The following is a 14268-nucleotide window of genomic DNA, read 5'->3' as shown; positions in this document are numbered from 1 at the left end:
ATATGTCAACATAATTTCTAAAATTTAACTTGTAGCCTGGTGCGGTGGCTCACGCCTCTAATCCCAGCACTTTGGGAGGCTAAGACAGGTGGATCACAAGATCAGGAGATCGAGACCATTCTGGCTAACACCGTGAAACCCCATCTCTACTAAAAATACAAAAAATTAGCCAGGCGTGGTGGCAGGCACCTGTAGTCCCAGCTACTCGGGAGGCTGAGGCAGGAGAATGGTGTGAACCCAGGAGGCAGAGCCAAGATTGCGCCACTGCACTCCAGCCTGGGTGACAGAGTGAGACAAAAAAAAAAAAAAGTTAATTTGTGTTTCAAGTTTTTGAGTGCTATTATAAATATTTTTCAATTTAGTTTTTCATAAATTTAGTTTCATAGTAATATGTGATCTAGGTTATATACGTCAGATCCTAAAAAATTGTTGAAATCACTTGTAAGCAGTTTATATGTTGATTCTTTAGGATTATTATACATAGGATTATGCTATCTAAAAATAAAGGCAGTTTTATTTCTATCTTTCCAATCTGTATGCTTTTTAGATTTTTTTCTTGCTATTTGGCTCTGGCTGTGACCTCCAGTTAAAAAGTTGAATAGAAATGGTAAGAGTGGACATTTTTGCCTAATTTCTTATCAGAGGGAAAAAACATTCATTGACCATTATGATGATGGCTGTAGGTTTTCAACAGATGCTCGGTATAAAGTGGAGGAAATTCTCTTCTTTTGCTGAGAGTTTCTTTGACAAAATAATATTAAATTTTGGTAAATGCTTTTTTTGCATCTGTTTATATAAACATGATTTGTTTTCTTTGGTTAATATGGTGAATTATAGTGACTGATTTTCATCATTAAACCAAATTCATGGTCCTGCAATAAATCCCAATGAGTCATGATGTATTATCCCTTTATATGTCACCAGTTTAGATTTACTATTTTTCTTTCTTAAATATATAATTGTTTTATTTCAAAAAGCCTTTGGAGTACATGTCACTTTTGGTTGCATGAATGAATAGTATAGTGGTGAAGTCTAAGATTTTAGTGCACCCATTTTGAGTGCACCTGAGTAGATTAATTAATATTTTGTTAAGTATTTTTGTATCTAATAGTCAACAATACTATCCTGTGCACTTAAACATTTTATAATGTAGATCTCGTGTGAAGTGTTCTTGCCACACACACAGAAGAAAGGGACATGAGGAAACTTTTAAAGGCGAGAGACATGTCTATTTCCTTGATTATGGCATTGGTTCACGAGTGTATGTATATGTCCAAGCTCATCAGATTGTATACGTTAAATATGTACAGTGTTTTCTATATCAATTATACTTCAATAGAGCTTTTTCTATTTAAAAAAGTATGTTTGTTTCTATGTTTATGAGGGATATCAGTCTATGGTAATTTTCTCGTAATATCTTTATCTGGTTTGGGTATCATGGTTATGATGACCTTACATAATGAGTTGGAGCATATTTCTTTCTGAAACAGTTCATGTAGGGTTTCCATAATTCCTTCCCTACATCATGTTGGATAGAACTTCACCAGTGAAACTATTTTGGGCTATAGTTTACTTTTTGGAAAGGTTTTATTATAAATTTCAAATATAATGTGTATTAGTCTGTTTTCATGCTGCCAATAAAGACATACCTGAGACTGGGAAGAAAAATAGGTTTAATGGACTCACAGTTCCACATGGCTGGTGAGGCTTCACAATCATGGCAGAAGGTGAAAAACTCTTCTTACATGGCAATGGCAAGAGAGAATGAGAGAGACATAGAAGCAGAAAACCCGGCCGGGCGCGGTGGCTCAAGCCTGTAATCCCAGCACTTTGGGAGGCCGAGACGGGCGGATCACAAGGTCAGGAAATCGAGACCATCCTGGCTAACATGGTGAAACCCCGTCTCTACTAAAAATACAAAACACTAGCCGGGCGAGGTGGCGGGCGCCTGTAGTCCCAGCTACTTGGGAGGCTGAGGCAGGAGAATGGCGTAAACCCGGGAGGCGGAGCTTGCAGTGAGCTGAGATCCGGCCACTGCACTCCAGCCTGGGCGACAGAGCGAGACTCTGTCTCAAAAAAAAAAAAAAAAAAAAAAAAAAAAAAAAGAAGCAGAAAACCCTTATAAAACTATCAGACCTGACCGAGATTTATTTACCACCTCGAGAACAGTATGGGGGAAACCATCCCGTCATTCAATTATCTCCCACTAGGTCCCTCCCAAAACACATGGGAATTATGGGAGCTACAGTTCAAGATGAGATTTGGATGCAGACACAGAGCCAAATCATATCATTCCACCCCTGGCCCCTAGCAAATCTCATATCCTCAGATTTCAAAATCATGCCTTCCCAACAGTCTCCCAAACTCTTAACTCATTTCAGCATTACCTCAAAAGTCCACAGTCCCAAGTCTTATCTAAGACGAGGCAAGTCCCTTCCACCTATGTGCCGGTAAAACCAAAAGCAAATTAGTTACTTCCTAGATACAATGAGGGTACAGGCATTGGGAAAATGCAGCCATTCCAAATGGGAGAAATTGCCAAAACAAAGGGACTACAAGCCCCATGATAGTCAGAAATTCAGTGGGGCAGTCAAATCTTAAAGCTCCGAAATGATCCTCTTTGACTCCTTTGATTGTCTCTCATCCAAGTCACACTGATGGAAGATGGGGGTTCCCATGACCTTGGGCAGCTCTGCCCCTGTGGCTTTGCAGGGTACAGCCTCCCTCCTGGCTGTTTTCACGGGCTGGTGTTGGGTGTCTGTGGCTTTTCCAGGCACACAGTGCAAACTGTCAGTGGATCTACCATTCTGGGGTCTGGAGGACAGTAGCCCTCTTCTCATATCTCCACTAGGCAGTGCCCCAGTGGGGACTCTGTGTGGGGGCCCTGACCCCACCTTTCCCTTCCGCGCTGCCCTAGCAGAGGTTCTCCATGGGTGCCCTGCCCGTGCAGCAAACTTTTGCCTGGACATCCAGGCGCTTCCATACATCCTCTGAAATCTAGGCAGAGGTTCCCAAACCTTAGTTCCTGACTTCTGTGCACTGGCAAGCTCACCGCCACATGGAAGCTGCCAAGGCTTGGGGCTTGCACCTTCGAAGCCATGGCCTGAGCTGTACCTTGGCCCCTTTTAGTCACAGCTGGAGCAGATAGTACACAGGTCACCAAATCCCTCGACTTCACACAGCAGAGGGACCCTGGGCTCTGCCCACAAACCATTGTTTTTTTTTCCTAGGCCTTCCAGTCTGTGATGGAATGGGCTGCTGCAAATGTCTTTGACATGCCCTGGAGACGTTTTCCCCATAGTTTTGGTGATTAATATTCAACTCCTTGTTACTTATGCAAATTTCTGCAGCCAGCGTGAATTTCTCCTCAGAAGATGGGATTTTCTTTTCTATTGCATTGTCAGGCTGCAAATTTTCCAAACTTTTATGCTCTGCTTCCCTTTTAAAACTGAGTGCCTTTAACAGTACCCAAGTGAACCCTTGAATGCTTTGCTGCCTAGAAATTTCTTCCGCCAGATACCCTATATCATCTCTCTCAAGTTCAAAGTTCCACAAATTTCTAGGGCAGAAGCAAAATGCCACCAGTTTCTTTGCTAAAATATAACAAGAATCGCCTTTGCTCCAGTTCCCAAGCAGTTCCTCATCTTCATCTGAGACCACCTTAGCCTGGATTTCATCATCCATATCATTATCAGCATTTTGGTCAAAGCCATTCAGCAAGTCCCTAGGGAGTTCCAAACTTCCCACATTTACCTGTCTTCTTTTGAGCCCTTCAAACTGTTCCAATCTCTGCCTGTTACCTAGTTCCAAAGTCATTTTCACATTTTCAGGTATCTTTTCAGCAGTGCTGCACTCTACTGGTACCAATTTACTGTATTAGTCCATTTTCATGCTGCTAATAAAGACATACCTGAGACTGGGTAATTTATGCAGGATAGAGGTTTAATGAACTCAGTTCCACATGGCTGGGGAGGCCTCACAATCATGGTAGAAGGCAAAAAGGAGCAAGTCCTGTCTTACATGGATGGCAGCAGGCAAAGAGCACCTGCACAGGGAAACTCCCCCTTATAAAATCATCAGATCTTGTGAAACTTATTCTCTGTCTTGAGAACAGTACGGGGAAAACCGCCCCATGATTCAACTACCTCACACCAGGCCCCTCCCACAACACATGGGAATTATGGGAGCTACAATCCAAAATGAAATTTGGATGGGAACACAGAGCCAAATCATATCATGATATTTCAAGTAAACATAGAATTACTGTTCAGATTTTCTATTTCTTCTTACATCAGTTTTAGTGATTTGCACCTATTAAGGAATGTATCTATTTTGTTTAGGTTGTCAAATTTATTGGCAAAAAGTTATTCAAAATAGTTTTTATTATCCTTAAATGTCTATAGGATCTTTAATGATACCCCCTTTTCCTGATATTGGTAATTTGTGTCTCCTCAATTTTTTTTAACGTCATTCAAACTAGAGGCTTGTCAATTTTGTTGTTTCTTTCAAAGAATCAGATTTTGGCTTTACTACTTTTTATTTTATTGTTTTTTAAATTTTTTATATCTTTAATTTCTATTTGAATATTTAAAATTTCTTTCCTTCTACTTATGTTGGGATTACTTCACTCATCATTTTATTATAGCTTCTTACGGTGAAAGTTTAGATTGACTGTAAACCTTTTTTCTTTCCTAAGTATTAAAGCACTAAATTTTCCTCTAAGTAGAGCCTTAGGTGTGTCACACAAATTTGAAAATTGAAAAATTTTTATTCAATGAAAAACTTGAAATATTTCTTTTGTGTTTCCTTATTTGACCTACATGTTATTTTTAAGTACGTTGTTAATACTCAATTTTTGAGCTTTTGCTCGAAATAACAATATCTTATTGCTAATAATAATATTATTATTTTTACTAGAAATTTCTAGCAAAATTTTTTTGCTAGATATAACAGTATCTTATTGTTATTAATTTCTCATTAATTTATTTACAGCCAGAGAACATAATCTGCATGATTTCAATACTTTTTAACTTACTGAAACTTGTTTTTTATTGTAGCATATGGTATATTTATACTTGTGAATATTCTATATTCACTTGAAAACAATGGTATTCTGCCTTTCTTAGGTGGGGTGCTCTGTAAAGGTTGATTAAGTGAAGTTTGTTTATAGCATTTTTCTTTATACTTATCATTTGCTGTTTATTTGTTCTATCGATTTCTAAGAGATAAATGTTGAAATCTCCAACTATAATTGTGGCTATTTCTATTTCATCTTTTATGTCTTCTATTAATTATCTATTGCTTAGTAAATAATTGCTACCAAGTTTAGCAGCTTAAAAAATTTAACACTTATCACAGAGTTACTGTGATCAAGAATTCAGAAATAATTTACTCAGGTAGTTCTGACTCGGGGTCTCTCATGAGGTTGCAGTGAAGATGTTAGCCAGGGTTATAGTCATCTGAAGGCTAGAATGGGGCTAGAGGATCCACGTCTAAGATGGCCATTGGCAGGAGGCTTTAGCTTCTTGCCACATGTGCTTCACCATAGGGGTCCTTGAGTGTCCTTATGATGTGGCAGTTGGCTTACTACAGCAAGTGATATTAGAGACAAAGAGGGCATGGAGAAATCCATAATGCCATTTGTGACTTAGTCACAGAAGTCACACACACCTCTTCCATCAAGTTCTGTTTACTGTAAGTAGATAAATAAGTACAGATCACACTCCCAAGAGACAAGAAATTAGGTTACACCTTACAAAGGAGGGGTATCAGAAAACATGTGAGTATATTTTAAAACCACCACAATCTTATAAGATTTGTCTTCATTTTAAGACTAAGAGTTCTTCATCATAATATTTCTACTCATGATGAAGCTCTATTATCAGTGTCTACACATTACTATTGTTATATCTTCCTCAAAATCTAATCTTTTATCATAATTAAATATCTCTCTTTATCTCTGGTAATATTTTTTCTGCCAAAATCCATGTACATGATATTCATATATCCACTCTATATATTTGATAATTAATCTTTACTTTGCATATTTTTCTCATCCTCTATCTTTATGTATAAAGGCTGTCTCCTATAGTCAGCCGATAATTGAGTCTTGCTTTTTCAAACAGGCTGATAATTTTTGCCTTCTTCCTGTAGTGTTTAGCACTGTCCAATGCAGTATCCACTAGCCTCACATGATTAGCTAAATTTAAATAAGTTCAAATAAAATAAAACTAATAATTCAAGTTTTCAGTCACCTAGTCATTTTACATATTCAAAAGTCACATGTGGACAGTATTTGCGAACACAGCACATTTTCCTTGTCACTGAAAGTTTTATCACACAGTGCCGGCTTATTATCTGTAGAAGGAAAAATGGCATAAGAGAAATCAACCCTGCTGTCTAATCCCAAAACACAATTATTTTCTGTTTGATTTCTGTAGCTCTACCTAGAAAAAAAAAAAAAAAACAGTGTTTAAGGGTTAAATTTCTAAAATATAGAAAAAAATTAATAGAAACAAAAAAATCCCTATGGAGAATAGAAATAAAAGAATTTAATATGTGGGAAAAAATAAGTTGGAAACATCTTTGAAGAAAGGATACACATAATCTAGATTAACTCATGTTGGTTTTTTTCCCCTCTAAAACTACTCAATTTTTCTAAATACAGAATTTAATACAGAAATATGAATTTAAGATTTTGATCTAATATCATATTTTCAATTCTACTCAAAACTTCATTTAAAGTAGATTCAAAGTAGTTCTATCATTTTTTTTTATAAGCTAAGGAAAGTAGTATCTATCTTGTACTTAAGGAGGCAGCGATGGATTTTTAAATGAGATTTATCATGACTAGATCTCTATTTTGGTAACCAGTTCTATCAGTGCAGAGGGCTGTTTGGAAGAAAATGACTAAGACAGGTGGAAGCAAATAAAACTAATAAGAGGTCATTGTGTCATTCATTCTTTCATTCATTCATTCTCATATAATTACATAGTGCCTGCTACATGCAAAAAACTAGACGCTGTCATTACTACAGAAAACAAAATAGACAAGGCCCACTGTCACAGCACTTACATTCTACTGGATAAATAAATAATAAATTAGTAAAAAGTTTTAAATGAGTCGTTAGAAACTGTTAAAACATTTATAAAGGAAAGAAATGAGGTGATACAACAGTAACTATAAGGTGAAGTCTTCTTTAATAGGGTGGCAGGACACCCTCTCACAGGAGGTGACATTTAAGCTGAGATCTGACAGCCGACAGCACTCCAATGAATGCAGTGTTAGTGGAGAGGAGAGAAAATATTTTGGAGATGTTTGGAACAGTGAATTCACAAGACTTCCTAACCAACCGGATATGGGGATTTAAGGATTATTCTAAAGTTTCTGGCTGGAGCAACTGGCCGTCTGGCAGTGTTAATAACTGAGATAGGACATAGAGAAAGACTGCCAGGTATGAGTTAGATGTGTTGAAGTAATTGTCATTGGAGATGTCCAGATGGTTATTTTTAGTTCTTATGCAAGCATTTCATAGTCATTCAGGGACAGAGCACACAGTCAAGGGAATAGATTTCTCTATGAAGTTGAGCAATTAATGTGGAGGAAATAATTCAAAAACATAGCTAGCCTAGACACAAAATAATTTAGTGTATGCTCATTTGCATCATAAATTAATGAGGAGAAAACAGAAGTATCAGCTATAATGGCTTAGACAATTGGGTGAACAACTGGAAAAATAAAATTGAGTTAGATCTTCACTAAATGCCATACATAAAATTCCAAATAAATTGAGTAATTAAATGTGAGAAATGTCAAATTATTTAAAACAATGATAATGAGTATGGCAAGGAAGATAGATACACAGTTATTATAGAAATAAAAAACAATTGTGTTATATACCAAACACAATTAGAAAATGAGAATCTATTCATACTAGTTTTGAAAAATTCTATCTAGTAATAAACATAACAAGAAATGCATAAGGCAAAGATATAAAGCAATATTTTGAAAACATCCAGATAACATAAAAGGTGACCTAAATAAATAAAGATTATTCAATACTTTTAGATAACAATATTCAAAATATAAAGAGTCCCTCCAAATTAATTTGTAAATCTAATTCAATCCTATAAGGAATTTTTTTTCTTTTTTTCTAGTCCTTCTTTTGGGAAACCAACTATTGTTTGATTTTTTGGTAGAAGGAGGGGTCTTGTCATCCAATACAGAAAACAAATCAGTTTCCAAGAAACTGATAAGGGAAACAGTGTTAAACATTGCCAATCAGAAGCTCCTGCCCAAACAGGCCTCCTAACCTACATCTGATAGTATAAAGAAGCAGAGATAAGTTCAAATTTATTATAGTGGCAATGGTGGTGATGCTTCGTCAGTAGTATCAACACCAGACCTCATTTCAGTTCATTCAACTGATATTAATTGAGGGTCTCCTATGTGCCCAGCATTGTTCTAGGTGCTGGGGATACAGCTATCAACAAAACAAAGACCTCTGATTCTCTATAACCTGAAAGCTTTTGTTATGGGGAAAGAGGGAAGATACAAATAATAATTATAATAATTAAGGAAATTATACATTAGGTAATAATAAATGAAAAAGTCAAAGAGATTTGTAGGGGCGAGCAGTGCCTGGAGTAGGTGACTGGGATAGGCTTCAGTGAAAGCATGACATTGCAGAAAAATTTGTCTTAACCATGGTGCTATAGAAAACAGACCCTAAAGGAAACACATTTGTGCTAACATTTTATTATGAAGTACAATCCCAAAGAAGCAGGAATGCTGGAAAAATGAAGTAAAACAGGGAATTAGATAGAAGACAATAAAGGAAAATATTGTTGAGCTGGACACAGATTTATAGCAAGCCAATTGCTTAGCCATGCAAGACATTTCCAGAAACTGCATGAAGCTACTCTGCCTCCAAAAGGAGGAAAAGGGAACAATAATTTGTCCACTGACTCCATCACCCTTTTGTCAAAGTTCACTGTTTAGGAATTAGCCCCCAACACTTCTGAGTTGCACATGTTTGGGTGCTTAGTAAAATGAAGAGCGAAGAACTGCTGCCCATGTCTTGAAACTTAGTGGCAACACAGGAACCCTAAAAAAGAAGCAAAAGAAAGTTTGTGCTCATATGTTAAAGAGGGACCAGGAACACCAGCAAGAGCAGGCCAATCAGTCTAAAGTAGAAGAAGCTGCTATAGCAGCAACCTAGCTTGAGGCCTATGGAAACAGAGCAGGTTGTCCTTGGGTACTCTGTGTAGAAAGCAGGATATGTGCATAGAGCTGAGGTGGGGTGTAAGTTAAAGCCAATGCAAACTTTAAGACATTGAAGGATGAAGAAAGGGGTCAGCAAAGTCGTAAGAGAGGCCAGCGAGAATGGGGACAGATCGTGTTAGCCATTCTGAACACACTGGTTTTACACTGAGTGAAAACAGTAGCTATTGCTATTTTACTTTTTTTCTTTTCTTTTCTTTTTTTTTTTTTGAGATGGAGTCTCGCTTGTCGCCCAGGCTGGAGTGCAGTGCCTTGATCTCGGCTCACTGCAACCTCTGCCTCCAGGGATCAAGCGAATCTCCTGCCTCAGCCTCTTGAGTAGCTGGGATTATAGACATGCACGACCATGCCTGGCTAATTTTTGTATTTTTAGTAGAGACAGGGTTTCACCATGTTGGTCAGGCTGGTTTCAAACTCCTGACCTCATGATCCGCCTGCCCCGGCCTCCCAAAGTGTATCTTATATTTTTAAAAGATACCTCTGGATGCTGTGTTGAAATAGCTTGAAGTCAACAAGTACAGACAAAAGATGATCACTTAGCAGGCTATTGCAGAAATCTGTAACTGTGATGGTGTCTAGAACCAGAGGGTAGCTGAGGTGGAGAGAAGAGGTGGATACTAGGCATATTTTAAAGATAAACCCCACCAGATTTTCTTGCTTCACATTTTTCACAAAATCAAAATTCCAGCAGATTAAGAACTTAACTTAACTTAAAGCTAAGTTTTAAAGGCAGTGTTAGAAGTGTTAAAAATAAAATTATAAACACATTAGAAGAAAATATAGTAGAAGATAGGGAAGCCTTCTTAACACCTCAAAATTGAAAAGCCATAAGTAATATTAACATTACAATAAATAAAATGAACAGATAAGCAACAGACAGGTAGAAAGTATGTGTAACATATATGAGATAAAAGCTTAGTACTTCAAACATATATCACATTCTTAGAAATGAACAAGAGAAGGCAAATAATTCAATAGAAAAAAAATAGTAACATATATATTGAGGATATTCACAAAAGAGAAAATGGGAAGAGCAATACACATAGAAAAAGATGCTCACCCTTGCCAGTTAGTAAGAAAACACAAATTAAAACAATTAAGTGCCAGTTTTCATCCATCAGGTTGGAAACAAAAAACAAGAAGTTGGAAATATTCAAGAGTTGGACATAATATGGGATGCTCATGTACTGTCTATGGAAATGCAAAATTTCTAAACACATTGAGGAGTGCAGATTGACAAAATATGCTTAAATGTAAAATACCTAAAATCTCAACCCAGCAAGTTCATTTCATGTCTATTATTGGGAAATATTCTCATATAACTAATAAAAGCTATGATCTGGGTGCTCCCTCCAAAAAGAAAATAATAATAATAATAATTTTAAGAAGCTATGCACAGTGTTCTTTGTACTAGTGAAAAATGAGAAGTCTCCTAAATTTCTACCAACAGAGGAGCTGATAAACCTATGAAGCATATATACCGCATACAAGAATAAAGTATATTTTTAGGTCCTAACATGGAAAGATATATAATATAAACGCTACCCAAAAAAGGAAGTTGACTGAAAAAACACAGGATAATACTCATGTGATAAAAGGGTATGATGATTGTCTGGGTAAAAGTTATCTGAGTTTCCACAGTTGTTAGATTAGATAGAAAAAGATAAAGTCATTATTAAGTCATTATAACATTAAAATAACTATCTTAATAGCTCAATTTTAAAATTATTTCCCAAACTTCAGTGAAGCATATCCCTGCATGTCACTCTAAATTATTGGTCAGTCTCTTATTGATTATTAGAAATTATTTCAAATAGTACAGTAAAAATTACAATATAAATCAACTACAATATGAAAATGAAAATTATGCAAAAAGTATAACGCTGCATGAAGTCATTGAAAGTGACCTTGGGAACTACATAAGGTACAAACCAGATCATTTGAAATTAGTCCAGTTAGCAATTAAAGAAGATAAAATGAAGAAGGATAGTAACAAGATGAATGCTTTAAAAGAGAATGATTTTAAGATCAAAGTGCTTAACAAACCAATCTTGCATACTTAAGTAAAACTGGACTGTTTAAGGACCTTGTTACAAAGGCCAAATGTGAAATAAATAATTTTATATCATGTTTTCACACAATATTATCAGAAAAATTTACAACAAAACACTCTCATTTCATTCTTTCTGTATGCCATAAATAGGAGCAGTTAAAATGATCTTTTATTTTCATAAGATAAATATTTGTTTTATATTTTTAGTCTCATTTTTCAGGATAAAAAGCCAAGAAAAGCCTTTCCCCTCTATCTACTTTGAAACGTTGTGCCTTTTTACAAATTATACAAACCTACCCTCAAAATCATTTGAAAGTGTATTTGTTTACATTTCCTATACATGCATTTAATTTAGTGAATCATAAATTTTTTATTTTTAATTTTGTTTTAGTCTTTCTGATTGAAGATGGCAAACATTGACTAAAAAGAATTAAAAATGTATTATTCTAATTCCCAAAAATAAAAAAATGTAAAAAAACTAAATGAACGTTTAAATATGTTTTGTAAGTTTATGCCTATACTTCTGATATTATTAAAGCTTAAAACTACACAAATGTGTACTTGTATGCATTTGTATGCACTTGTATGCCTAGACCTATAAAAATAAAATTATACTCATGCAACAGATTTTTTTAAAAAAGCTAGAGATACAGACTATGTGCCAAATATTATTCTCAAAATTGATCAATACTAATTAAAACCCTAGAATTATTTATGAAATATGACAAGTTGATTCTTGTTAAAGAAAAAATTATTCTGACATTTGTTAAAAAGATAAGAACACTTTACTGATGACTGTTTGTGTGTGTCAAGGATGCTGCAATGGGGGAAAGAGATTGACCTCAATTCCGAATGCAAGAAGTACAAGTGGGGATTCATAGCCAAGGAGTAGATTGTGAGGTCAGTGGACGAAAACTTACTAAAAGGATACATCAAGGGCAGGGAGATTCTTGCCAAACCAACTTAACAGGATTCTTGCTGAAGTTATGCCAGAGTGACCTGATATCAGGGGTGGGGGACTCACTCTTGGACTCAGCAGGATTCTTGCTAAAACTGGACTCTGAAAGGACAAACATGGAAGTCCAGGGTCAAGGCCTTATCCAGAAGAGGGCTCCTAGAATCTAACTAAATTTTGCTTAAGGAGAGGGTCTTAGTTACCTTAAAAAAGTTTTCTTAGGGGGGAAATAGGTTACAAATAGTCAAAACAAAATTTCAATTAAAAAAAGAAGAACAACCAGGGAAGATATTAACACTTCAACAATTTGGAAATAAATCAATTCAATAGTGTATATTTAGATTTATAGGTAAAATCCTTATGAATTAGGGGAGGAAGGTTGACCCTATGATCATTAACTATCTATCAATTGAGGAAAAAAATGAAACAGGTGACTATTGCATATCTTACAGAATAATAAATATCAAATAAATTCAAATTTTAACAATATAATAGCATTTCAAAAGTCTACATGAAAATTATAAAAGAACATATTCACATATGAATAATATAGCGGTAGGAAAGTTCTTCCTAAACAAATCATAAAGTTCCAAACCACCAGAGAAAAATCAGCATAATTTTTCACATAAAAATGTTAAATTTTTTTCATGTGAAAATAACTCACATGTAATGTTAAGTTACAGGCCAAAGTCTGTGAGGAATTTTTTTCAACATATAATGGGTGCATGGTTTATATACATGTTTTTTAAGTTTCTATGAACTACTAAGAAGAAAGCAAGCAACCCAGTGTAAAAGTAGGCAAAGAATATTAATAAATAATTCACAAGAACAAAGATTAAATTGGAAAAAAGACACAAAAATTTTTCAACTAATTATCTTAGATAAGATATTGTTTTAATTATGAAGTATCTATTTTTACTCTGATGGGTGAAATAAATTGAACAAACAAAATCTAAAAGTTAATCCTACCTAGTGCTGATGAACATACAGAAAAAATATTCTCAAACCCTGTTGTTGTAAATTATTATCATTGTTTTGGGGAACAATTTGGTAGAATCCTCAACATTTAAAACATAAATTTCCTTTGTTGTAATTATTCCTCTTGTAGCAACATATGATTCATATACACAGTCTGTTTTACCTCAGCCCGTATTTCTCTAATGTGAATTATGAGTGCTTGATTCATAAATAAGATAATGGGTGCAAATATCACATAGAATCTGTGTAGGTTAATACATGGTTTTTTTTTTCCAGGCAAAGGAAGTACAGAAAGCATGAATAGAAATACAACCTCCAGTATAAAAGGAAAAAGCCTACAGCTGGGCTGATTCAATACTATTAGGACTCCATTAAGAAGCAGCTCCTGCAGCCAACTTCCCATAAGACCTGCCCTCAGCCTCACATAGCCCTCATCTCACAAAGGTTTCATTGCCCATGTTAAGGGCCTCCATCCAGCTGACAGCTCTTCTTCAACTGCACTCTTTCAGCACCTACTCTTCAGCATTCCCATTTAGTGATTTTGTACACTTTTTATATCCACTGTGACAGCCTCCAAACACAAGAACTCTTTTGCCTGGGCAGCCCACATTGACTCCCCAAGTACCATATTCTGTTTTGGTTGGTGCTCTAGTTTCAAAGACACACAGGTATTGAGTGGTCTATCACAATCCTATTTTATGCCATGTCATCCTAATTGCACTAATTTGAAGAACATGAGGCTCTATTTTTAGGAGCTCAAAGAAAAAAGCTTGTACTTGCCAGCGATGTGTCTGCAATGGTAAATATTTGGAGACCTCGAGTCCATCAGTGGGGGAATTTTAAAAATTATGGTCTTTCATTTCTATAGAATACTATGCCATTATCAAAAGGAAGTAGTTCCATAGGCATGAAAATTTCACCAAGATATACTAATTTTAAGAAGTTACTAAGCCAAGATGGTAGAATAGAAGCCTGTACTATTTGTCTCCCTCACTGGAA

Source organism: Macaca nemestrina, chromosome 5 (genome assembly GCF_043159975.1).
Source record: "Macaca nemestrina isolate mMacNem1 chromosome 5, mMacNem.hap1, whole genome shotgun sequence".
NCBI classification, from domain to species: domain Eukaryota; kingdom Metazoa; phylum Chordata; class Mammalia; order Primates; family Cercopithecidae; genus Macaca; species Macaca nemestrina.
The sequence above is the reverse complement of the archived record's forward strand: the minus strand, read 5'-3'. Positions refer to the sequence as shown.